A 25512-nucleotide genomic window follows, 5' to 3' on the forward strand; every position below is an offset into this window, starting at 1 on the left:
ACCAAGAAAAAAAGAGGGAACTCAAATAAATAAAATTATAAATGAGAGGGGAGACATTACAACTGATAGCACAGCAATATAAAGAATAAGAAACAACTATGAATAATTATACACCAACAAATTGGACAACTTGGAAATATACAACTTGTATAGATACTTAGAAACATACAATTACCAAGTTTGAATAATGAAGAAATAGGAATTCTGAACAGATCAATAATAAGTATGGAAACTTAATCAGTAATAAAAACCCTCCCCAAAAAACAAAAACTCAGAACAGATGGCTTCATGGGTGAATTCTATCAAATATTTAAAGAATAATTAATGCCCATTCTTAAAGTCTTCCAAAAAATTGAAGAAGAAAGAACACCACCAAACTCATTTTACTAGGCCAGTTTTAACCTGATTTTGAAACCAGATAAGGACACTACAAGAAAGGAAAACTACAGACCAACGTCCTTAATGATTACAGATGCAAAATCTGCAACAAAATATATATTGGCGAGCCAAATTCAATACCACATTGAAAGGATCAAACACCATGATCAAATAGAGTTTATCCTTGCAATGCAGTGATGGTTCAACATATGCAAATTGATCAATGTGTTATATTACATTAATAGAATGGATGATAAAAATCTTACAATCATCTCAATAGATGCAGAAACAGCATTTGACAAAATTCAAGATCTTTTTATGATAAAAAGTCAATAAATTGTATATAGAAGGAACTTACTTCAACATATTAAAAGCCATATATGACAAGCCCATAGCTTCTCAATGGTGAAAAGTTGAAAACTTCCTTCTAATATCAGAAATGAGATAAGATTGCCATTCTCCCAAATACTATTCAGTATAGAACAGGAAGCCCTACACAGAGAAATTAGGCAAGAAAGAGAAATAAAAGATTTCCAAATTGGAAAAGAAGTAGAATTGTCTCTATTTGCTGATGACATGATTTTATATGTAGGAAATCTTTAATATACCAAAAAAACTACTAGAACTAATAAATAAATTCAGTAAAGATGCAGTATACAAAATTAACATACAAATATCATTTGCATTTCTATACACTAACAACAAACTGTTTGAAGAAATAAAACAATCCCATTTACAAAAACAGTAAAACACTTAGGAATAAATTGAATCAAGGAAGTGAAAAACCTACACCCTGAAAACTGTAAGATGTTAATAAAAGAAATTAAAGTAGATATAAAAATGTAAAGATATCCCATGTTCATGGATCGGAAGAGTTTATGTTGTTAAAAAGTCTATACTACCCAAAACCACCTATAGAGTCAATGGAATCCCTATCAAAGTTCCAATGGCATTTTTCACAGAAATAGAACAAATAATCTAAAATTTGTATGGAACTACAAAAAGCCCTAAATAGACAAAGTAATATTGAGAAAGAATGAAACTGGAGGCATCATGCTTCCTTATTTTTATATTACAAAACTATACTAAAATCAAACAATAAGATATTTATATAAAAACAGACACATAGATCAATGAAACAGAATAGAGAACCTGAAATAAACCCATGCATATATGGCCAATTCACTGATAACAGAGGAGCCAAGAATGTACAACGGGTAAAGGACTGTCTCTTTAATAAACATTGGTAAAACTGGGCAGCCACATGCAAAGGAAAAAAACTGGATCACTGTTTTACACCATACACCAAAATTAACTCAAAATGGATTAAAGACTTGAATGTAAGACGTGAAACCATTAAACTCCTAAAAGAAAAACAGATAGTAAGCTCCTTGACATTGATCTTGGCAATAACTTTTTGGATTTGACACCAAAAAAAAAAAAAAAAGGCAACAAAAACAAAATAAGCAATTGGGACTATATCAAACTAAAAGCTATTGCACAAAAAAAGAAACCATCAACAAAATAAAAAAGCAACCTACCAAAGAGGAGAAAATATTTGCCTGTCATAAGGGGGTGATGTCTAAAATAAATAAAGAATTCATACAACTCAACAGCAAAACAAACAAACAAACACGGATTTAAAACTGGGCAGAAGACTTGAATAGACATTTTCCCAAAGAAGACATACAGACAGTCAAGAGATACACAGCTCAACATTAGCATCACTAAATCTGATTGAATAGCTGTTATCAGAAAAATAAGAGATAAATGCTGGTGAGGATGTGGAGAAAAGGGAACCCTTGTGCACTCTTGGTGGGAAGGTAAATTGGTGCAGCTGTTATAGAAAAACAGTATGGAGTTTCCTCACCAAATTAGAAATAGAACTACCATATAACCCAGCAATCCCACTTCTGGGTATTGGTTTGAAGGAAACAAAAACTTGAAAAGATAGTATTCACCCTATGTTCACTGCAGCATTATACACAATAGCCAGGACATGAAAGAAACGTAATGTCTGTGGATGGGTGATAATGGAAAGGAAAATGTGATACATGTGTGTGTGCATGCGCGCGCGCACACACACACACACACACACACACACACACACACACACACACATACACACAGGGGAATATTACTCAGCCATAAAAAATGAGACCTTGCTATTTGTGGCAATGTAGATGGACCCTGAGGGCATTTGGCTAAGTGAAATAAGTCAGAGAAAGGCAAGTAATGTATCATCTCACATGTGGAATCTAACAGCGTCAAACTTTTAGTAGAGAGCAGAATGGTAGCTGTCAGGGGACTGGGGGGTGAAGGAAATGGGGACATGATGTGTAAAAGGAACAAACCCAGCTGTACGATGAGTATGTTACAGGGATCTATGGAACAGTACAGAGACTCGTTAATAGTACTGCCAGGTAACACTTGACAGCTGCTCTGAGGAGAGCTTTAATGTTCTCACCATAATAATAACTACAAAATGATAATTACTGAGCTGAAGGAAATGTTACCTAATCTTACTATGGCCAACATTTCACAATAGATAATATGTGTATCAAATCATCATATTATACACCTTAAACTTATAGTTATATGTCAATTATATCCCAATAAAGCTAGAAAAAACCTCCACTGACCCATTCATGAGGTCTCCGCCCTCATGACCTCAACACCTGCCAGAAGCCCCACCTGACAGAAGCCCTCACCTTTGTGGGTTAGGGTCCCACAGAATTGGGGGCCTCATTCTAACCACAGCAGGGAGCCAGGCTTGAGACACTGAGGTGTATGAAGAAGCCACTGAGGACCCGTAATGGCTAGGAACTGGCTGGCTTTCCAGTTTCCCTTGAATGCTGGTGGCACCAATCTGTGGAATACCACCTGGAGATGGGAAGGTGGGAAACCAGCAGGGTGGAAGCAAAATGAGGTGCCTGACAGCGGCCTTTCCTCATGTGTCCCTCGTCTTGTCTTAAGCCTGGTCCCACGTTAGTGTGACGAGCGACTTCCAGAGGAAAGAAACACAGCGCTAGTTCCACTGTCCGTAGGCCACTTATCCCAGCGGTCTGGGCATTTACTCTGACCCCCTTCCTGTGACTCCTTCCTGCCAGACCCTCCCACCAGCTCTTGGTGAGTGCCCGCCAGGCCCCCTTATCTTCTGCGTAAACAGCCTGTCAAGGTGATGAGAGATCGGAGTTGACTTCCCAGCGCCTAAAGCCGCTCAGACACCCAGTTTAGCATAGTCTCCTTCCACTCACTGCACAGTTCAACTCTTCTTTCCCACCACGGTGGCCTTAAGTTCTCAGTAGCCAGTGATGAACTGAAATAATCTGTAATGTGAAGAGGCCTGATTGCAAATCAAAGGTTTGTGCCCCATGTGTGAAACCTGACACTTTCTGAAAGTGACAAGAAGGGTCTTTCTGAGCTGCACCACAGGACAACTGCAGAGACTGACGATGTTTTTGGCAAGTGAAGGCAGCCGTGAGGGCTGACCCTGGACCTCTCTTGGCCTCCGTTTTCTCCACTGTAACGTATGAGCTGGAACAGCCAGTCTCTGAGTCCCTTTCAGCTCTTACTGCGATGATTCTGCCAATACCAGGGGCCTGGGGCAAGGTTACATGGGGTTCCTGAATCCTTCACAAATCTGGGAACTGATCCAAACGCCCCCTGCACTCTTAGACCTGACAGATGACCCACTCAGCCCCCGACGGGTCTTCTCTCCCCTCCCAGAAGTGGGCCTCCCCCAGCACAGACACACGCTGGCCTTCCTCAGGCTGCTGCCCGGCGTTACAGGTCCGAAAGCTGGCCTTTGCTCTTCCAGGGCCACCCTTCACTCCCACGGCCCCCAATCAGCCCCCACCAGCCTCTGCCGCTCCCAGGACAGCTGGGCCAGGCCCCAAGCTCCCCTCACAGCATGGGGTAGGCAGGCACAAGTACCCCACCCGCCTTTGTGTAGAGGGAGTGGGATTCGACCCACCACTAAGGGGGTGACAGTGCAGGGTGAGCGACAGCGGCCACTCTTTCCACACCCCGCTCGCCCTCCAAAAAGAAGAGTTGGTTACGTGACTAGAGGCTGGGGCTGGGGGACCGTGGTGCTGGTGGGTGGGGTTATTCTGGTCCTGGAGTGGGAAGGAAGCCTCCCCTTCTCTCTCCCAAGGGCCCCCTTGGGCCAGGGGGATGGTCAGAGCACAGGCGGTGTGGCTCTCGCTCCAGTGCGGGGCGCAGGGTCTGGGCCGGAAGCAGCCTTGGGAGCCCACGCTTCTCCCCTTGGCTTGCTCCCTGTGCCACGGACTTGGTGCACCAGGTGGCTGTAACATTTTGTGCTCCCAGCATCTTCACGGCAGACCCAGGCCTCCAAGACATGGGGGCCAGCCTCCTGCTTTGAGACTTAGCCAGCAGGCAGTCCATCCGGGGCTTAGGCTTTGGAGGGCACACTGTCCAGAGGTTTTCAGGAAAGGCACGCTTTGGGCAATGAAGCTGCTAACTGTCTTCCTCTCTGATCCGTAGCGTAGTCCCCTCACTCCCATTTAGTTGAACACTGGGATAGATGAGTGGATGGGCGTGCGATGAACACTCCACTCTAGAACATCACACATTTACTGGGACTTGCCTGGGCCAGGCACTTGGCCTATTCACACTTTCAGATTCATGATCTTTTTCTTCTATATAAATGGCCTTCTGGACCCATTTCTCATCTATTAAAGAGACCCTTCCTGCCCATCTCTCAAGCACAGGCTCCAAATTGGCCTCTTCCATGAAGCCTCCAGAAATAATTCCAAGTCAAAAGATACCACATCTCTACTTTGGATGTCTTTATATTTATAAATGCTACACAATACATTCACTTTAAATGTTTAAATACTTGGATTATTTCCTACATATTCATCATCTCTCTCCAAGCTGGTTAAAACTGATGTGTGCAGAAATGGTATTTTTTCCAACATCTCTCCCACCTGTTACAAATACCTCCACATGCCAGGTTATCTGACATGGTTTCAATTTTGTGTAATTTCATTAATTTATTCAGCAAATCCTCTACTGAATTCCTACCACAGGTAGTTACGGAAGAGACAAAGATAAATGAAACATAGGCTCAGCCCTTGAGGATTTCAAATCCCATTAGGAGAGAAGTTCTGATAGGAAATACTGACATAGAAATGTGAACAGAGCTGCGAAAGTAGAAGACAGAGAAGGAGTCAGGGAGGCCTTACGGAGGGCAAGGCGGGGGCAGGGGCTGAAGGCTGAAGAGGTGCACCCCACGTGGATGAGAGGGGCAGGTGTTCTAAACAGAAGACAGATGTGCAAAGGCATAGAATAATCATCGCAGAAAAGCTCAGCACAGAAATCAGTGAAAATCTCAAGAGAAGCGGGAATGAGCTGCCATAGAAATGACTGGCAAGGGATCAGTGTGGCAAAGTCAGTTTGGCCGCATTGAGTGGGAACTTTACCTGCCAAGCGAAGGTATTGGGATGCTCAGTGGTCAGCAACGGGCAACCGATAGTGACGCAAAAAATCACCTTCAGCTTTGAGACTTTTTTGAAAGACAAAGAAACTTAGGAAAAGTTACTGGTTTGGAAATTGTGATTAGGACATACACAATGCCCGGTATAGTCCTGGACTTGTATAAGGCACCAAATAAGTTCCTACTGAGTATGAATTCAAAGAGTCAGAGGGAGGAGCCAGGGGAAGGGATGATGATGAGGCCATATTTGTCTTTTCTGAATCTTAACTGCCACTGATCATTCCACCAAAGACTGGACGCTCCACCACGATACAAAAAAAAAGTATTTTCTCAGAAAGAAAAGCTCTGTGCTTACAGGTCCTGCCAAGGCCTCAGTCTTGCTGTGCAAACCTCGCACGCGCCAGGCGGCCCTGGGGCCCACCCGGGGCCGAGCACGTCTGCTGTGGGCTACCGTTAGCTTGCACCTGCCGCCGAGGAGACAGCGCGTCAACCACAGTCACGCATTCAGTCCATAATCACTGAGAGTCTGTCATGACTCCCTGTCCCACCGCGGCTGAGGAAATGACTGTCTTACGTCTGGAAATAAACGTGGAGGGGGAGTCAGCAAATAAAAATACTTTGAAAAATTAGGCACAGATGGTTGATCATTTCTGTGACACTTCCTCAGATTTTTTCCTTTGTTTCCCATCACTTCATTCTTCAAATAGTGCAATTACAGAGACCCCTCGGGGGAAGACCTGGCTTCAAATGCCCACTCTGCCACATACACACTGTGTGACGTCACTCAAGACACTTTACTCCTCTCGGACTCAATTATTTTTTCTATAAAATGAGGTGGTGTAAGGATTAGGTAAGATAGTGTGCAGAAAGGGCATACGCCAGGGCCCGGCTCGCAACACAGGTGCTTAGTACACAGGACCTGTTGTAACAATGATCCCATCCCTAAACCCCTTGGGTGAGTCCCAGGGAGGAGCGGGGGACACATGGGGTGTGTCGGGTAACCTTTTGGGACTTGCTCAGGAAACTCCCTGCCCACGTTTGGCTCCGCCTGCACTCAAATGGCCAGATCTATGGGCTTAAATGTCCAGACTTCTTTTCTCAGCGACTGTGGGTGAGTCTCCAGTCTCCTCTCTTTCATCTTTGCTGTGGAACTGACTGTATTCCCAACGGGGCCTTAGATTAGCCTATGCATAAGCAAGCTTTGGACCCAGGGCTGAGCTCTGGAAATGCTTTGAAAGCATTTTTAGAACCAGTAACAGGTCCTCTGAAGTGACATATTCTGCCATAGGTGAAATCCAGCTCAGCATAAATTGAGCAATAATATTAATTTATTAATTACTATTAATTATAAATGAGTGGAAAAATAATCTCATGATTTGTTCTGATCTCTTTTAAAATTCAAAGCAGGCAGACTATGAACACAACACACTCTGTTCACTCTCGCAGAATTAGCTGACCAGTATAACCACAGACAGGATTCATTGAAAACAGAATCCTTATAAGAGTCTGAACAACTCACCGGCCACTCCCAGGAAGAATATTCTTTAACCCAGAAGGGCTTCTCCCGCACTGTCCCCACAGCAAGCTCAGCCCCAACTCCCGCAACGCTCACCCAGCCGCGGAGAGGGCCCTCACGCAGAGAAGGGATGGAAGATGTGACAATGTCCAGGATGGACAACTCCTTACAAGTCCTGCACAAGTCTTCATGTCAGTGACTGGTGTTTCACGGGCCTGTAGAGAATGAATTATTCCTTTCTCTTACTCATAGCCTTTGAACAGCTTCCTCTCTGTGGTCTGTGTACAGGCTCAACTGATATGGACCCCCAAATTCCAGCTGTTAAGATCAGCTGAGGCAGCCCCGCAGCTGCCAGCCCAGCACCAGCGAGCTTCCTGCTAAGGTAGCTGCCCCAACACAGCAGATGCCAGGCCTGGCTGCGCATTGTTATCCCCGGGAGCTGATGCCCAGCCTACCCCAGACTGACTGCACTGTTTCCTCGGGGCGGTGCCAGGCATCAGACTTCTCAAAACTTCTCAGGAGGTTCCAGTGCGCAGCTGAGGCTGAGAACCAGCATGCTGGGGCTTCTGATGCGAATGGTCTGGGACGTGACTGGGCCACAGGATTTTTAAAGTTCCCAAGGAAATGCGTACGGGCTGAGACCTTCCCAGTGGAAGCCCTCAGCAATGGGGCCGAGCTAGGGTGATGGAGATGAGTATTGCAGAAAGGAGACCTGCCCTGGCCAGCCCCAGGGACTTCCGGCGGCCACAGCCTGGTGTTCATGGCTGGTCGCCTGTGTGATATCCATGTTCTTTATTCTTTGCTAACAGAACACTGAATTTGTTATGGTGACAACATGCCCAGATTAAAGACACTACATCTCCCAGCTTCTGGATACTACGAGTAGACATGAGAGATCTCTGATCCATGAGACATAAAGGGGAAGTCATAGAGTGAGTTCTGGAAAAGCTTAGCGCAAAATAGATGTCACTACACATATAATACATATAAACATGCTCATTTAAAACAAAGTGAAACTTTTTTTTTCTGACATTTTTAAAATTGAAGTATATATATATATACATAAATTGAAGTTGATATGCAATATTATATTAGTTTCAGGTGTACCACACATAGAGTTGATAATTACACACATTATGAAGTGCTCACCACAACAGGTGGAGTTACCACCTGTCACCATACAGTTATTACAATATTATTGCCTATATTCCCTGTGTTATACTTCTCATCCCCGTGAGTTGTTTTATGTTTGGAAGCATGAACCTCTTTATCCTCCTCCCCAATTTCACCCATCCCCCTGCCCCTCTCCATGGCAACCAATTTGTTCTACATGTTTATGAGTCTATTTCTGCTTTCTTTCTTTGTTCATGTTTTATTCTTTTATATTATGTATATAAATAAAATCATATGGGATTTGTCTTTCTCTGACTTATTTCACTTAGCATAATATCCTCAAGGCTTTTCCATCATTTTTGAACACAGAACATTTCCTTTGTCCCCAATCTTCCCCCTTTTCCACCATGAATGGCATGTTTCCATGGCTTTCTTTCCTGATAAAGACTGTTGACTCCCCACCCCCCCATGGATAAGACAGCCTGTTACCTTCATATCCCCCAGTCACCTAATAGAGAGATTAGCACGCAGTAGGTGTCACTAAATGTTTGGAAGCAACGAAGGGGGAAGGATGGATTTGTCTGCCAGGATGGGGTAGGACCCTTCTTTGGAGGAAAATTTTAATGCAGAAGAACATTCTTAGAACAACCTCTTGTGCTGGCTACTCGTGGGTAAAAGTTGGCTTAAGGCAGCTTTGTTGTTACTCAGAATGCACAGAAAATGATTCATTATATAAGGGACATTTTACAGGTTTCTTCTCTGAGTTCTTTCCTGCCTGCTGGCCTCCCTGCAGAGCAATCAGACAGGTACACACAGGTCCCCTGGTACCTGCCCCGGGTGCTGGCCCACAATGCCCACCCAGGGAGGGAGAAGGGCGCTACCTGAGCGGGGATGGGCCCTGTCCTCATTCTCCATACGGAAGCCTCTCTGTTCCCACACAGATGGCAGCAGATCCCTTTCCTGAGCACTTCCTATAGACCAAGCCCCGTGCCGTGTGCTTTCACTGTCACAGCAGCCCTGATGTGAAGGTTATAAGTGGCCCCTCCTCGTGGGTGAGGAAGTGGCCTTGGACAAGGAGAGGCCTGGACCCTCAACCATGCTGGCAGCAAACAACGGAGCTGATTCAAGGCCAAGTGGGTCTAAGCCACAGAGCAGCATCTTCAACCACAGAGCAGCGGCCTCTCTGCAGGTCTTCCCGCAGCACCCCGAGGACCACCACAGCTACTGCTGACCCAATTCGAGGGTTTCCTTAGAGAAAACACCTTTAACTTTTCTTTATCTCACTCCAGCAGCGCCTGTCTCACAGCTGCACAGGGAACTACTTTCCACATTTTGATCACTCTGAAGACTTGTGATCACGTTCAATGAGGTGGCTGCAGGGAAGAGCCCATTCCTGGGCCTGGCAAAATGGAAAAGCGAACGTTGGTTTCTTTCCTCTTTCTTTCGGCCGCTAAGAGTGCGTGCCTCCCGGGGGCAGCCTCCTAGGCAGCTCGAGGCAGCGGCCAGGGCTGGGACCTTTCCAGCTCTTCTAATCTTGCCTTGTGTCATTGCAAATTCTGTGAAAAAGTCACTGGGAGCAATCACTGAAATTAAATAGTAGGTTGGAATTTTTTCTGATTTTCCAATGTTTTCCTTTTTTTCTCTTCATCTCTAATTCTTTCCTTTCCTCTAATCTGGTCTGACAATCAGACACCAGGTCGTAGGAAGTCCTAGCGTCGAGGAGGAGTGGCCGGCAGCTCTGGGCCGTCTGTGCGGCTGCCTCGCTCCTGGGGCTTTCTTCTCTTGAATGGCAGTGAACTCGTAGCCTCGATTTTTCTTAATGTTTTGTGGCTCATGACATCAGAAATGTGCTGATACTGAAACCTCTTAGAAAAAAGCTAATGATGAATAGAAAAAGTAAATTCATTATTTTGTAAGTGTCAGGGATAGAGAGTGTGGGACAACGTGAAGACCTAAAAACCCCAGATCCTTTTAGGAAGTAGGTAGAAGAGTTGTTCTTAAATAAATTAAATGATCTCACAGACAGTTTTTTTCACAAATCCATAAACAGTAATAGCAAATGCCAACATAGGTACTGTTCTTCATAAGTATAAAATACAGACTTTGGTGTTTAAAGAAACCTACTTTAGAGAATCTCATTAATTTTAAGAGCTTATCAAAATAATTCTTTGCCCAGAGAAGTGAATTGCAATTCAAGGCAAATCTCCATTGGTAATTTGAAAGTTATCTCCAAAACCATTTTAAAGCTTTCCATCAATTCAAATGCTGCATTCATTCACAGAAGATGAATCATAAGATTAGTGTTGATAAGTTAAATTATTTGACTGAGTAATTTTTGATGGGGCAATGATTTCATAAATTAAAAAAGGAACAATAGTTGCTGGGCAATTAATGTTAGCTTTATAATAATTAATGGGGCTTTGTTAAGATACTCCAAATAATCTTTGCCATGCCAGCATTTCCATGAACTTAAAGATGGAAAATGCCCCAAAATCCACTGAATATTAATAACTGCTACTTATAAACACTCAGAGAAGAACATCGAGTATATATCCATGTCCAAAATATGGCATTTGTTGTCCACATCAGTTAACATAACCTGTCTACTGCCTACTATTTATTTTAATGTGGAATGGGAGTAAAAACTAATTAGCATGCCTGGTTAGTCAGATGCTGATTTAGCTCCCTTTCCATGCTTTCCCATCAATTTCACACCAACATATGCAAAAATGGCAGAAAGAGACAAAATGAGAATAGTGGTACAGCATATGGGGCATACTGAGAAGCCAGGTCAGCCCAGGCTTCTGCCCCAGACACCCCCTGTCCCTCAAGGAGAGGAAACAACACCGGCCGGCCCAGTGGGAACCTGAGTTCAGCCAGCTTATTGGACAATCAAGCTGTGGCTGATGGGAGCAGGGGCCCCGGTGCTCACCTCCCGTTATCTTGGGGAGCATTCCAGCAGCGGTTGTCTAACACTCGGTCAGCTGGCTGGCTAACTGGACGACATGACGAACCTTGAGGAATAAAAAATGACTTGAAAATAGATGAATGTCCATCCATTTGAATGTTTTCCTATAGAAATGGAGCTTTTTCTCTGATGGTACATCTACTGACTGGAACCATCCTTCCTGTCTCGCCACATCCATTCAATCCCCATCTTCAATCCCCAGTGTCTGTTTCTTTACAAAGGACAGAGAATCTGGTCAGACATAAAGAAATCCGGGTGCAGCGTCCTTCTTCTCTTGCACAGCTTCATCCCCTATTACAGGTGCCTTGCTGTTCCCATTTTTGTTACCAGTCCACCTTTATCATGTCTTTACAAAGCTTTCAGCTTAGTTTCCACTGAAATCATACCCACAAGTCGGCTTTTCAAACTCACTTTCCCTTCCATAATACAATTTAAATAAATTACATAATTATCAGGAGTAAAATGTCACTTTGGGGACAACTGACCCCCCCCCGCTGGGAGAAGTCTAGGCAGGTGTGCGGCAGCTCTGGAGCGTTTCCCGGGTCTCGGTGTGAACTGGGCCCCTGGGCGGCTCGTCAGGGGAGGAGAGCTCCCAGGGCAATCCCGTGAGGGCGGCGCGCTCCGAGAGCGTCCAGCCACCTTCCCAGTTTGGGTGCATGTGTTTTCACAGACGATGTTTATTGTTTGGGGGCTTTGTGTTCTCTGTGTTTCCTTCTCTTCTGATTTTTATGTTTTCACTCAATGTGCAGATGACAGAATGGTCTGTACTGTGATTGCTCAAACCGCTCCGCCCTGGACAAAACCGTGCAGGTCGGAGAGCATGCTGGCTGGCTGCAGAGTGGCTTGGTGTTTCCCAGTATCTGTCATCATAATGTTTGTCACAGCACAGGAGACGTATAGTGGAAACTGCTATCCAGGCAGGCCAAGGGGCCACGCGGGTGGAGCTTTTGCGAGTCTGGTGTGATCTGATGCAGGACTATTCTCTGCTAGTGGTTGTTTGGATATTTGCTAATAAAATACCTTCAAAAATATAAAAATAAGATTTTTATATTAAAGGTGTGCCATTTCCGGTCGCAGCACTATTTACAATAGCCAAGAATTGAAGCAACCTAAATGTCCATCTGTAGATGAATGGATAAAGAAGATGTGGTACATATACACAATGGAATACTACTCAGCCATAAGAAGTGGAAAAATCCAACCATTTGCAGCAACATGGATGGAGCTGGAGAGTATTATGCTCAGTGAAATAAGCCAAGCGGAGAAAGAGAAATACCAAATGATTTCACTCATCTGAGGAGTATAGGAACAAAGGAAAAACTGAAGGAACAAAACAGCAGCAGAATTACAGAACCAAAAATTGGACTAACAGGTACCAAAGGGAAAGGAACTGGGGAGGATGGTGTGGGCAGGGAGGGATAAGGGGGGGAAGAAGAAGGGGGGTATTAAGATTAGCATGCATGGGGGGGAGGGAGAAAGGGGAGGGTGGGCTGCACAACACAGAGAGGACAAGTAGTGACTCTACCACATTTTGCTAAGCTGATGGACAGTAACCGTAATGTGGTTGTTAGGGGGGACCTGATATAGGGGAGAGCAGACATAGTTAATGATAAGTTCCAATAACAGGTTTTCCACTTAAAGGGTGTCAGATGATCAGCTATAGCAATGAGTGCCCAGATCTATATGGCATGTTCTGTGAGGCAAGAAACAATTCTATGTTGTGTCAGTCTTTTAAAAAACGTATTTAAAACAGCAATGAGATGCCACTGTATATACAAGTATTAAAAGGGCTAAACTCCAAAAAATGGACAACATCAACTGCTGGTAAGAATGTGGAGCAATAGGAACTCTCAGTCAGTACTAGTGAGAATGCAAAATGGAAAATTGGTTGGTAGAATTTCAATATTTTGGAATTTACTGAGGCTCTTTTTGTGAGCTAGTATGTGGTCTATTCTGGAGAATGTTCCATGTGCACTTGAGAAGAATGTATATCCTGTTGCTTTTGGATGTAGAGTTCTATAGATGTCCATTAGGTCCATCTGTTCTAGTGTGTTGTTCAATGCCTGTGTGTCCTTACTTATTTCCTGCCCGGTGGATCTATCCTTTGGGGTGAGTGGTGTGTTGAAGTCTCCTAAGATGAATGCATTGCAGTCTATTTCCCTCTTTAGTTCTGTTAGTATTTGTTTCACAAATGCTGGTGCTCCTGTGTTGGGTGCATATATATTTAGAATGGTTATATCTTCTTGTTGGACTGAGCCCTTTATCATTATGTAATGTCCTTCTTTATCTCTTGTTACTTTCTTTGTTTTGAAGTCTATTTTGTTTGATATTAGTACTGCAACCCCTGCTTTCTTCTCACTGTTGTTTGCCTGAAATATATTTTTCCATCCTTTGACTTTTAGTCTGTGCCTGTCTTTGGCTTGAGGTGAGTTTCTTGTAACCAGCATTTAGATGGGTCTTGCTTTTTTTATCCATTCTATTACTCTGTGTCTTTTGATTGGTGCATTAAGTCCATTTACATTTAGGGTGACTATTGAAAGATATGTACTTATTGCCATTTCAGGCTTTAGATTCGTGGTTACCAAAGGTTCAAGGTTAGCTCCTTTAGTATCTTACTGCCTAACTTAGCTCGCTTATTGAGCTGCTATATACACTATCTGGAGATTCTTTTCTTCTCTACCTTCTTATTCCTCCTCCTCCATTCTTCATATGTTGTATGTTTTGTTCTGTGCTCTTTTTAGGGGTGCTCCCATCTAGAGCAGTCCCTGTAGGATGCCCTGTAGAGGTGGTTTGTGGGAAGCAAATTCCCTCAGCTTTTGCATGTCTGGGAATTGTTTAATCCCGCCATCATATTTAAATGACAGTCGTGCTGGATACAGTATCCTTGGTTCAAGGCCCTTCTGTTTCATTGCATTAAGTATATCATGCCATTCTCTTCTGGCCTGTAGGGTTTCTGTCGAGAAGTCTGATGTTAGCCTGATGGGTTTTCCTTTATAAGTGACCTTTTTCTCTCTAGCTGCCTTTAAAACTCTTTCCTTGTCCTTGGTCCTTGCCATTTTAATTATTATGTGTCTTGGTGTTGTCCTCTTTGGATCCTTTCTGTTGGGGGTTCTGTGTATTTCCGTGGTCTGTTCGATTATATCCTCCCCCAGTTTGGGGAAGTTTTCAGCAATTATTTCTCCAAAGAGACTTTCTATCCTTTTTCCTCTTTCTTCTTCTTCTGGTACCCCTATAATACGAATATTATTCCTTTTGGATTGGTCACACAGTTCTCTTAGTGTTGTTTCATTCCTGGAGATCCTTTAATCTCTCTCTATGTCAGCTTCTATCCATTCCTGTTCTCTGGTTTCTATTTCTTCAATGGCCTCTTGCATCTTATCCATTCTGCTTATAAATCCTTCCAGGGATTGTTTCACTTCTGTGATCTCCTTCCCGACATCTGTGATCTCCCTCCAGACTTCATCCCATTGCTCTTGCATTTTTCTCTGCATCTCTGTCAGCATGTTCATGATTTTTATTTTGAATTCTTTTTCAGGAGGACTGGTTGGGTCTGTCTCCTTCTCAGGTGTTGTCTCTGTGATCTTTGTCTGCCTGTAGTTTTGCCTTTTCATGGTGATAGAGATAGTTTGCAGAGCTGGTACGAGTGACAGCTGGGAGAACTTCCCTTCTTGTTGGTTTGTGGCCTTCCTCTCCTGGGAGAACAGCGACCTCCAGTGGCTTGTGCTGGGCAGCTGTGCGCAGACAGGGCTTCTGCTTCTCCCCACCTGCTATGGAGTTTATCTCCGCTGTTGCTGTGGGTGTGGCCTGGCTTGGGCTGCTCCTCCAAAATGGTGGAGCCCCATTGGAGGGGGAGCGGCCAGGAGGCTATTCATCTCCGTAAGGGGCCTCTGTGCTCCCTGTTGCCCATGGGGTTAGAGTGCCCAGAGATCCCCAGATTCCCTGCCTTTGGGCTAAGTGTCCTGTCCTGCCCTTTTAAGACTTCCAAAAAGCACTCTCCAAACCAAAACAACAACAGCAACAACGAAAGAGGAAAAATAAAAAAGAAAAAAATGCGCGATTTTCTTTGTCCTCAGGCGCCGGTCTCAGGCACCCGCTCACCGGTCTTGCTGCCCTGTTTCCCTAGTATTGGGGTCCCTGTCCCTTTAAGGCTTCCAAAAAGCACTCACCAAAAAAAAAGGGAAAAACACGCGATTTTCTTTGTCCTCAGGCGCCGGTCTCAGGCACCCGCTCACCGGTCCTACTGCCCTGTTTCCTTGGTATTGGGGTCCCTGTCCCTTTAAGACTTCCAAAAAGCACTCGCCAAAAAAAAAAAAAACTGCTTCGGTTTCTTTCCACCCGCCGGGAGCCGGGGGGAGGGGCGTTTGGGTCCCGCCGGGCCGGGGCTTGTATCTTACCCCCTTCGCATGGTGCTGGGTTCTCGCAGGTGTGGATGTGGTCTGGATGTCCCGTGTCCTCTGGTCTCTATTTTAGGAAGAGTTGTCTTTGTTATATTTTCATAATTCTATGTGGTTTTGGGAGGAGAGTTCCGCTGCTCTACTCACGCCGCCATCCTGGCTCTGCCCGAGAATGCAAAATGGTACAGCCACTTTGGAAGACAGTTTGGAGGTTTCTTACAAAGCTGAACATACACATACCATACATTCCAATAATTGCACTCCTTGGTATTCAGCCAAATGAGCTGAAAACTTAAATCCATGCAAAAATATGCAAATAAATGTTTACAGGTAATTGTGAAAATGCAGAAGCAGCCAAATGTTCTTATAGGTGAATGGATAAACAAATCATGGCCATACAATGGAATTTTATTCAGTGATAAAAAGCCATGAGCTATCAAGCCATAAAAAGACGCAGATGAATCTTAAATACATATTGCAGAGCAAGGGAAGCTGGCCTGCAAGGCTACGCAGTATATGATTTCAAGTGGACACATTTTAGATGAGATAAAACTATAGCTCTATATTGACTATACAGATGAGTGGTTGCCAGGGACTCAGGAAATGGAGGACAGGGCCAGATAGGTGAAGCACAGAGATGTTTTGGGCAGTGAAACTATTCTGTGCAATATTGTAATGGTGAATAAAGGTATGAAGCACTGTCAAAACCCACAGAAAGATACAGCATAAGGAGTAAACCTTAACACATGCAAATTAAAAAGTATCATTCCAGAGGTCAGAGAATTCCGGGATGGGTGCAAAACATGGCAAAAATCAGAACGTGTCCAGATGTATGAAACAATACCATTGAAGGGGGTGGGGGAATAATTAGGGGACTTAGCTAATTAACTTTGGAAATGAGTGGAATCTCTAAGACTATGGGAACCCTACAGAAGAGCTGTACTCTGGTTTGTAAAGTGGCCTCCCACAGGGGAACAGGCTGCCAATTCTGTTACTGTCACATATGTTCACTGGACTGGACAATTAAGCTAATGGACAGTGGGTGATGGGAGCCAGGTTTCTTACTGCTGGAGTGACAATTTACAGGTAAGTAAGGAGAGGAGGCTAGAATGACATGCATGGTAATACTATAGAGTTGAAGACATCAGTATGAACTCACACTTTTTGGCTTAATATATAGATACAGATGGTAACATATAGAAATACTTACAGAAATTCCCACATACAGGTTCAGTAGTCTGTCTTCCCTGCTCTGTCTGCTGAGAAAGCCTAGAAGCAGTGGCACCCCAAAAGCAATGAGCACACCTGGATCCCAGACCTTGTTCTCCAATACCATTCGCTAATAAAGGGAAGCAGGGCTCCCGGGAGAAACGGCTGATTCTAGGACTGGGGCAGGAAGCTTACAAGATGAGCCTGGGGCATCTTGTAGTGCCAGAAAGGAAGGAAGGGCATAATAAAAAAAAAAACAAAAGAACCCTGTAGCATTGATGATGGACTATCAAAGGGACACAGGGGCCACCTGGAAAAGCACCCAGTGCTACACAGCTTTGAGCAACAAAATAAACAAACTTGGACTGGATTAGAGCCCAAAGTATAAAATAACGGCCTATACTGATGTATGGGAATGATGGAATCAAAAAATAAGTGAGGGAGAAAGATTAGAAGAACCCCAGATTATTCACATAGATAGTCTGCCCTCAGGCAGCTGGAACATGCCTCCCTCTTCTCCAGTGTGGGCTGCGCATAGTGACTTCCCTCCAAAGAGGGCCTTCACCCCAGAGTCGCAGGGCAGCCCCCGCTGGTTTCATGCATCAGCAGAAGGATCCTCAGCTGAGTTGGCTGAAGCTGAGCACATTTTGAAGAGGCTGAGATCTGTGTTTGTCCTCTCTGAGCCCCTGGGACACCTTTTGGAATCTCCTTTAGCAGAATATAGCTGTTTCTTCCATCACGGAGCAAAGGTGATCCCATAAAATTCCATCACCCCGAGAGCGCTGCCTCTGTCTTATAGTCAGGGACCCACTGCACCAAAACTGCCCGAGGAGCTTGCTGACAATGCACATGTCTGGCCTGCAGCCCAGACTTCCTCTGCCAGGCTCCCTGGGGGAGCGAGGAGGAACAGGTGCACAAGGGCCAGGAGTCAGCAGTTTAAGAAGAACGACAGGTGATTCCCATGGTCAGTATTAAACTGGAGAGTGACAGGCACGGGACTCAGCTGTGTCACTACTGCAGAAATAAAATGTTTACTTTAAGAGAGGATATAAACACCATCACAAGAAAGGAATCAGCTCATTGCAGAATGGGGACGTCTGTCAGGCAGCTGACCTGGTTTCTTTCACAAGTGAAGGACATAGATAAAAAGGAAAGAGATTAAAGCTGACTTAAAGGACATTTCAGATATAAACTAATCAGATATAATGGATCTTGTACGGATCTTGATTCAAACAAATCACAGACAAGGTAGTATTTTAAGACCACTGGGGAAATGTAAATCCAGACCATTTATTGGTTGATACTAAATAATTGGTGTTTACCGTTCATCTACTGATTGGACACTTTGGTTGCTTCCATATCTTGGCAACTATAAAATAATGCAGCAATAAACATAGGGGTGCATGTATCTTTTTGAATAGACTCAGAGACCCTGAGAAGTGACTGGTGGTCACCACAGGGGAGGGGCTGGGGCGGGTGGGTGAAATAGGTGAAGGGAACAAAGAGGCACAGGGCTCAGGCATATATAAACTAGTCACAGGGATGGCAGTGCAGCCTGGAGCATATGGCCAATGGTTCTGTAACGTCTTCCGGTGCCAACAGACAGTAACCACACTAGTGGGGGTGAGGATTTAATAACATGGGCAACTGTTGATCCTCTGTGTTGTATATGTGAAACCAATATAAGACTGTATATCAACTACACTTCAATTAAAATAAAAGAACTCGTGTTAATTATGTTATGTAACAAGACACCACTCCCTATTTTGAGTTTGTATGCTTAAGTTCTTTTTGGGAAATTGTTTGACGTCTGGCGTTTGTTTTAAAATGCTCCAGCAAAAATCTTAAAGCGAAGCAACAGGTGCGGGAAACAGATGGAGCAGGTGCGGCAGCCTGTATGAATGCTCCTGACGGGCGGCAGGCCCTGGGGCTGCTGTGCTCCAAACCATCAGCTATGTCTGAACATGTTTAGAGCAAATTGTTAAGAGGATCTAAGGCCATGGAAATGCCTAACCCAGCAGGACGAGTTGCCAAAGGTGGACTTCTAGTAAAACCACTCGGTGGTTCCTCAAAAAATTAAACAGATTCAGCATGGGACCCAAAGGTTCCACTGCATGTTCACAGCAACACCAGTCATGCTAGCCAACAGGGGGAAACAGCCCAGTGGCCTTCAACAGGCGAATGGATAAGCCGGACACGGCATATACGTATGGCTGAAGGTCATTCATGAAGGTAATGAAGTGCTGATGTATGTTATGACAAGAGTTGAAAACATTACGCTAAGGGAAATGAGCCAGACACAGCAGGACAAATATCAGACGATTCCCTTCCAGGAGGAAGGTGGGGTGGGCAAATTCATGGGCAGACAGCAGGATAGATGTTACCGGGCGCCAAGGGGAAGGGAAGACAGGGAGCGACTGCATGGCTGCAGAGCTTCTGTCTTGCCATGAAACATCTGACATAGACGGAGGACATGGCTGCACAGCACCCTGGGTGCACAAGGTGCCACTGGATGTTCCCTTTACGATTGTTAATTTTATATCATGTGAATTTCACCTCAACTTACAATGAAGGTGGAATTCTAGCCACTGGGGGAAGGATTCTGAAGGGCAATGTCAGGGTCCCTTGACGACCTCTGGGAAGCCTGGGGGATCTGCAGCTTTACACCTGTGTGCTCTCTCCGTGACCAGTGGGAGAGGTGTGAGCAAGGGGAAATGCAGCAAGCGGCCCCAGCTTCTGCGGGACCCACTGTTTTGTGAGCCCACACACACTGCGCCCACATGAGCCTCTTTGACTCCTTGAAGGGAAAGTTTTGATGGGATTCTGCTGACTCAGGCCTAGAGTCCTTCCTCAGGAAAAACTCCTGTGAGGTTGAATTGAGTTGAATCCGCAGAATCAGACTGAATTTTGATGTTACACATCATCCCTGACGCGGCTACTCTGATTAACAATTAGATCTGTCTGCCGCTGGGGTAGAGCTGCTGGCAGGGCAGCACAGATGCCCTCCCCAGTACACAGATGCCTGCGGCCAGAGAACGTCCGGACACTACGCAGCCCAAACAGGCTGAAAAGTGAAAGGGGTTCTACCTCTGTACTTACTGAACCCGCGGGCCAGGAACTGCCTGGGGTTAGATGAGATTACATTCCATCTGCTACTTAACTTCAGGGACCTCGTGGTCTTTGCACATGCGCTCTTGCAGGACAATGTGGTATCTTTTTCCTTCCTAAGTCTAATTTTTATTCAATGTCATAAATACTTGCATTACTTTGTGTATTTATTTCCCCTGTAGATCATGGATATGTGATCGAGGATGAGCAGGTGCCTCTCACGGGCCGGCAGCACAGATGCCTGGTGATGGGGCTGTGTGAGCCGGTCAGGCTTGCAGAGGGGACGGCACGAGCTAGACGAGGGCTGGCAGCAGGAATAGTCATCATTTCTCATCATCTGAGCACTCCTTTGTCCCAGAAAACTGATGTAGCTACCCCAAGGATAGCCTTCAACTTTTACCTAGACACGATCTTTTCAATAAATGCAGTTTTTAAAATGTAGCTGAAACTGGTGTTGTCATTCCCCGTGCAGACCGGGGTTTAATAGAAACATTATAGGAAAACGTTTTTGAAAGAAAGAAATTAAATTGGAGAATAAATGATAAAGCCTCACAGGGTGATTTGGGAGGTGCAAGGGAAAGGACTGCTTCATAATTTTCCTCTCAAAAATCAGCCGAAGCAAAACTAACCTGGGGTGTACCTGGGCCACCTGGGCGTGAGCTGGGGCTGCAGGGCCGGCCACACAGGAATGAGGACTGACCCTGGGCCTGGAAGCGACACCTACTGGCTCTGCCCCCCCGAGGCCCCCGACCACCAGGGCACCCGGGAGAGAAATGGGAGCTGCCAGATGGCTGCCATGGCCCAGTCACAGGGGCTGCACGCTTCATCAGAAAGGTGAGGTCTGCCCACATGTCCTCGCTTGTAAACTCCCGTCTGCGGGACAGAGGGCTGCTCACGTCCCCAGTGGGGCTTCTGCCCCTACTTTCAAATGTGAGACGAGACTCCAGGAAGTGAGCCAAGCAGTGTGGTGCCACCGGCCAGGCCCAGCTGGGTGCATGGCGGGCGAGGAAGGTGGACCTGGACCTCAGCGTGGGCGGGAGGACGCTCCCCCGGGCCCAGTTCTGCCTCGGCCCCCCTCCGGCTCTGCTCTGTCTCCTCCCTTCTGCTTTGTCTGTTTTTAACTGACCACTGTAAGCCTCAAGTCCAGAGCCTTCCTCAGCAATGCAAAGGAGAATTTATTGACACTTTCTATCTTTCACTTTTTTCAATGGTAACCTTCTATGTGCAGCAAGTGACGTAGATTCTCCATTTTTGTAATAATTTCATTTAAAATAGACACATTTGCATTTCCAAAGTGACTGACTGAAAGCAAACTATTAGTAAAGTTCTGCCAAGGCGCTCGGCTATGACACAAGCCACAGGGAGTGAGAAACCTCATGACTGGACAAAACCCTCTTGGCCAACATTAATCAGCATCTATGGTGGATAGGTTACTGTGAGGGGCATTTTTCACACCTGATCGTCACAACCCACTAAGGTCGGCATTACAAGCCCCAGTGGACAGAGAGGGGTGCTGAGTTTTGAGGATGAATTTCACTGCACAAGATCACACATTAGAGAAGCCAGAACCCGACCTCCCCGCTAACAGCGGAAGCACCGAGCTCTCAGTTGCAACTCACTACTTCTGGGTTCTTCCCTTCCCGGCAGAGCGGAGCTGCGCCCTCTGATTTGTGAGAAGGGGATCTCCAGGAAGACCTGCCGGCTGCCTCCCCAGGCTGGACCTCACAGTGTCCCCGTTTCCTCTTCTCCTCACTGGGTCCACACACGCCTGGGCCCCGGCCATTACTTCCATTCCCGGCCACACCCTGCTTTGTCCCCGAGCCCTACTTCAGCTCCGTCTTGCGGTGACACCGTCCTGCACAGTCCACTGCTGTACCAGGTTTTGCTGCGAGGAGGTGGTGCCTGCTGACCTCAGTGCGAATTACGACATCCCGAAGGTTTCATGTTTTAAAGTCGTCCGTTTCCATGAGGAGGAACTCTATTTCCACCCATTCCAGGAAAAGATTAGCAGCTTGAAATCACTTTGACAGTGGTAGTCGCTCTACTGAATACCACAGGGAATTTTAATTCCAGCCTGTGAAACTGTAATTGCTTCCCACGGAGAAGCGAGGAATGCTGGGTACGGCCACGGCCAAGCTCAGCGACGGGGCTGCCACATCAGAACTACTTGCTGTTTCTCAGAAATCGCTCCAGTTTCCATATGGGGAATGGAAGTAAATTAACAGAGGCTGTCAGCTGTTCGGACAGCAGTGTGACAGAGGTGGGTGACCGCCCAGCACAAAAGGTAACTTCTTCTCTTTTTCCGGTTAAGATAGTTTCACGAACAAATTTCATTACTTAAGGTATGCAGCTAAATGATGTCATTATTGAGTAAAAAATTATCTGGCCCATGACATGGTATGATTAAAGCTGCCAGTTTCTGTTCACTCCTTCCGGGAAAGAGTGGGGGTGGGGGATGGGGGGTGGGGGAAGTGGCCCAAAGAGTAATTAGAATAATGAAGATAGCGTCCGCGACAGGCTGATGTTCGCAGGGGATTAAAAGTACCTGCTATCAAAGTTAAACCATCTGAGAAACTGTTCCCTGGCCATGTTTGGAACAAAGACAATTTGGAGCTACCACACCTGAGTACAACACACTGGAGAAAGAGGAAACGACCTGCAAAGGGAAGGGCTTGCTGCCTGCCAGCTTCAGAAGGTAGGGGAGGTTCTGACCAGTACCAAGGGGTTCTGAAATTAAGGTTGTTTTTCCTACTGAGGTTCGGAAAGGAAAGAGAGGGGCTGAACATCACTGCTTAGGAAAACAGGGTCTGTGCATTGCCTTTTTGTTTAAGACCAGGACGTGGGCTTCAGTTTTCCTCATTTGATGATGTTTTAGGGTAAATTTCACATATTAGATTTCACTTTTCTGATTCAAGGAATTGTGCCCAGGTCCCCCATCCGGGCTGACTTCCCTTAGGATTATCCCACCTCAGCCGCCTCCCCCTGACTCCACCCCACCTCTGTGCTGGGATCCGCTCGTCCCCCAGCACTCGGGCTGATACCCTTTCCCGGCCCCGTCAGCGTGCCCGGCGTTCGTGGCCTCCGCCCCCCTGGGCTCGCCCCACTGCAGAAAGCCTTCGCGGACCGCCCCAGTCTGCGTCAGAGCTCCCCCCGTGCCCTGAGATGCCCTGTGTTTTCCACCTTGAGTGACCGGATTGCAGTGGCCCCGCTTCACAAAAGCCTCAAGTCATAATAACCCCAACTCCTGCCAAGTGTTGAGAGATCTTCCCTACCGACAGAGATGAACTATATATAACGAAAGGCACATTTATGTTAATGACAGAGGGAGCTACTCAGCCCCCGAAACAACAGGTAGACCTGGGACCAGGGGCCGTGTGAGCGCAGCGGGTGGTCCGTGACCTGCGGGCCCTGAAGAGCCACTGGGTCAGCCTTAGGAGGAAAAGGGGAGGGTCTGCACCACTCCAGGTGCAGGGAAGGCAGATTCCACAAGGTGCCAGAGCCAGGGATAATTACTACTGTGCTACAAAATATACCACGGTTGCAAAAAAGTCTGCAAACTCAGGTGCAAGGCATAGGAACTCCTTCCTGTAACTGCCTTGGGTTCCTTTTTATAATTCAACTTTTTATAACCCATTCCAGGAGAGACAAAACCAACCTGGGTCAGTTCCACACAGCACTGCCCACCACCGTCTCTCTGGGGTTGAACTGAGAAGTCGGGGATGGAGACAGTTCTGGGGTCGCCTCTGGCCCAAGCAGCGTGGGCTGCACAGGCCTTCTCTTAGCTGTGAGGGGGGTTTGAGGGTTCAGTTACACTCCGTTTCTGGGCACAGGTAGGTCCCAGGTTATGTGCTAAAGCATTTCAACACCAAAGAGGCCACCTGAGACCCCTGGTCCTTGACGCTCCAAACTCGAGGTGCAGCCATAGACACGTCGCTTAACTCCTCCAATCCTCAGTTTCTCCACCTACAGACAAGGGAGTCTGACTCTGTGGTTTCTGTGCTCTTATTCCAGGATGAACTGCAGGGATCACTATCCTTGCCTTTTCCGGCAAGACCAGGTCCGAGGTGACACCCAGAGACACAGGCTGATCCCCTTTCATCAAGCACTGAGAACGAGCAGTCTTCCCATGCCACCTACTCACATTTCAAATATCACTGCAAGAAACTCTAGACTTGCCCACGCATTTCAGAGAAACAGAGTATTTATGATTGCTTACCTGGAGGCATGTGGTGGTGACTTTCTGCGAGCTCACACCTGTGACTTTAACACTGGGGTGACACAGGTTTCACATTTAATGTTGCTAGGAACTCAGGGCAGCTCCTCTGACAGACTTTGCCACACAGCATGAGGGAAAGCGGGTGCTAGATTGCTTGCCCCCCACCCCCTGCCACTTTTCTTTGATTGGCATGTTTAATGGCATTAAAAATATTCTTCAGCCTGAAATACAACAGTTTTAGCTACTGGATTTTCTTGTAGTTTGTGTAATTCTGATTGCCCAAGGAAATCTGGTTTGATAACATTTTTTTTAGACCGCTATCCAACCACTTTTACTTCTTGTAAGACTGGAAGGAACTTTCAACTTTTCTAACACCAAAACTCTGAAGAGAGAAAATGAGAAGAGGGATCTTAATTGGAGACTTGCAATTCTTACCCTGCATGGATGGGGTAAGATCTTAAACCTGGGAGGAATGCAGGAGAAGAGAAACTACTGGAGAATCAGAGGCAAAACGATACAAAAACAGGGAAGATGGGAAGTGGTCACGGGCAATAGACACAGCAGCCGCCCCTTTTAGAGGTTTGCAGACCATTCTCCAAAATGACACAAAACCCAGCCCAGCCTCAAAGTTTCAGTATGGAAACCATTTAAAACACTTAAAAGTAAATTTCAAAAGATCTTTTACTTCCTCTAGGAGGGACCCAGACTCCATAAGCTCCATTTCTTGGTTGACTTTCTGTTTGACTTCTGATTTTAGTCTTGGATATGGAACCAAATAGATGTGATATTGATTATTTACCATTGTTTCCTAGGTGAGAGGCTGTGCTTTAAGCAGGTTTACTTATTCAGGCCCAAAACGTGGAGTTGAGATTGAAGTCTCGTTTTTCCTGTCTTGTAGACATGGCAGATTTTAACACTTTACTGGGCCAATAATTAGCTATTTAGGTTTTCCTGTGAAGTTGGGAACTGTGGTAGTGGACCATGCCTTGGTATCTACGTGAGGCAGAAGCCCTTCCCTTGTATGTCAAATGATAAGTAAATTCACAGAAATCACAGTGGCTAAAACAAAACAAAACAAAACAAAAAACACAGAAACAAAAAACCAGGAACATCTGCCCTGTAAGATCGCAGCTGAGATCATTTACCACA

At 45.7% G+C, this 25512-nt stretch overlaps 1 long non-coding RNA gene across 1 annotated transcript; it reads right to left on the reverse strand.

Annotated features, from left to right (window-relative positions):
* Window positions 1-4326: 4326 nt before the first annotated feature.
* Window positions 4327-21883, reverse strand: LOC140846763 (uncharacterized). The gene is made up of 5 exons (XR_012126158.1): window positions 21767-21883; window positions 17041-17099; window positions 15831-15992; window positions 11401-11482; window positions 4327-10345 (listed from the first exon to the last, which is right to left on the reverse strand). It is a non-coding gene; the product is annotated as an uncharacterized lncRNA (long non-coding RNA).
* Between the last annotated feature and the right edge of the window lie 3629 nt (window positions 21884-25512).

Source organism: Manis javanica, chromosome 16 (assembly GCF_040802235.1).
Source record: "Manis javanica isolate MJ-LG chromosome 16, MJ_LKY, whole genome shotgun sequence".
Taxonomy (NCBI): domain Eukaryota; kingdom Metazoa; phylum Chordata; class Mammalia; order Pholidota; family Manidae; genus Manis; species Manis javanica.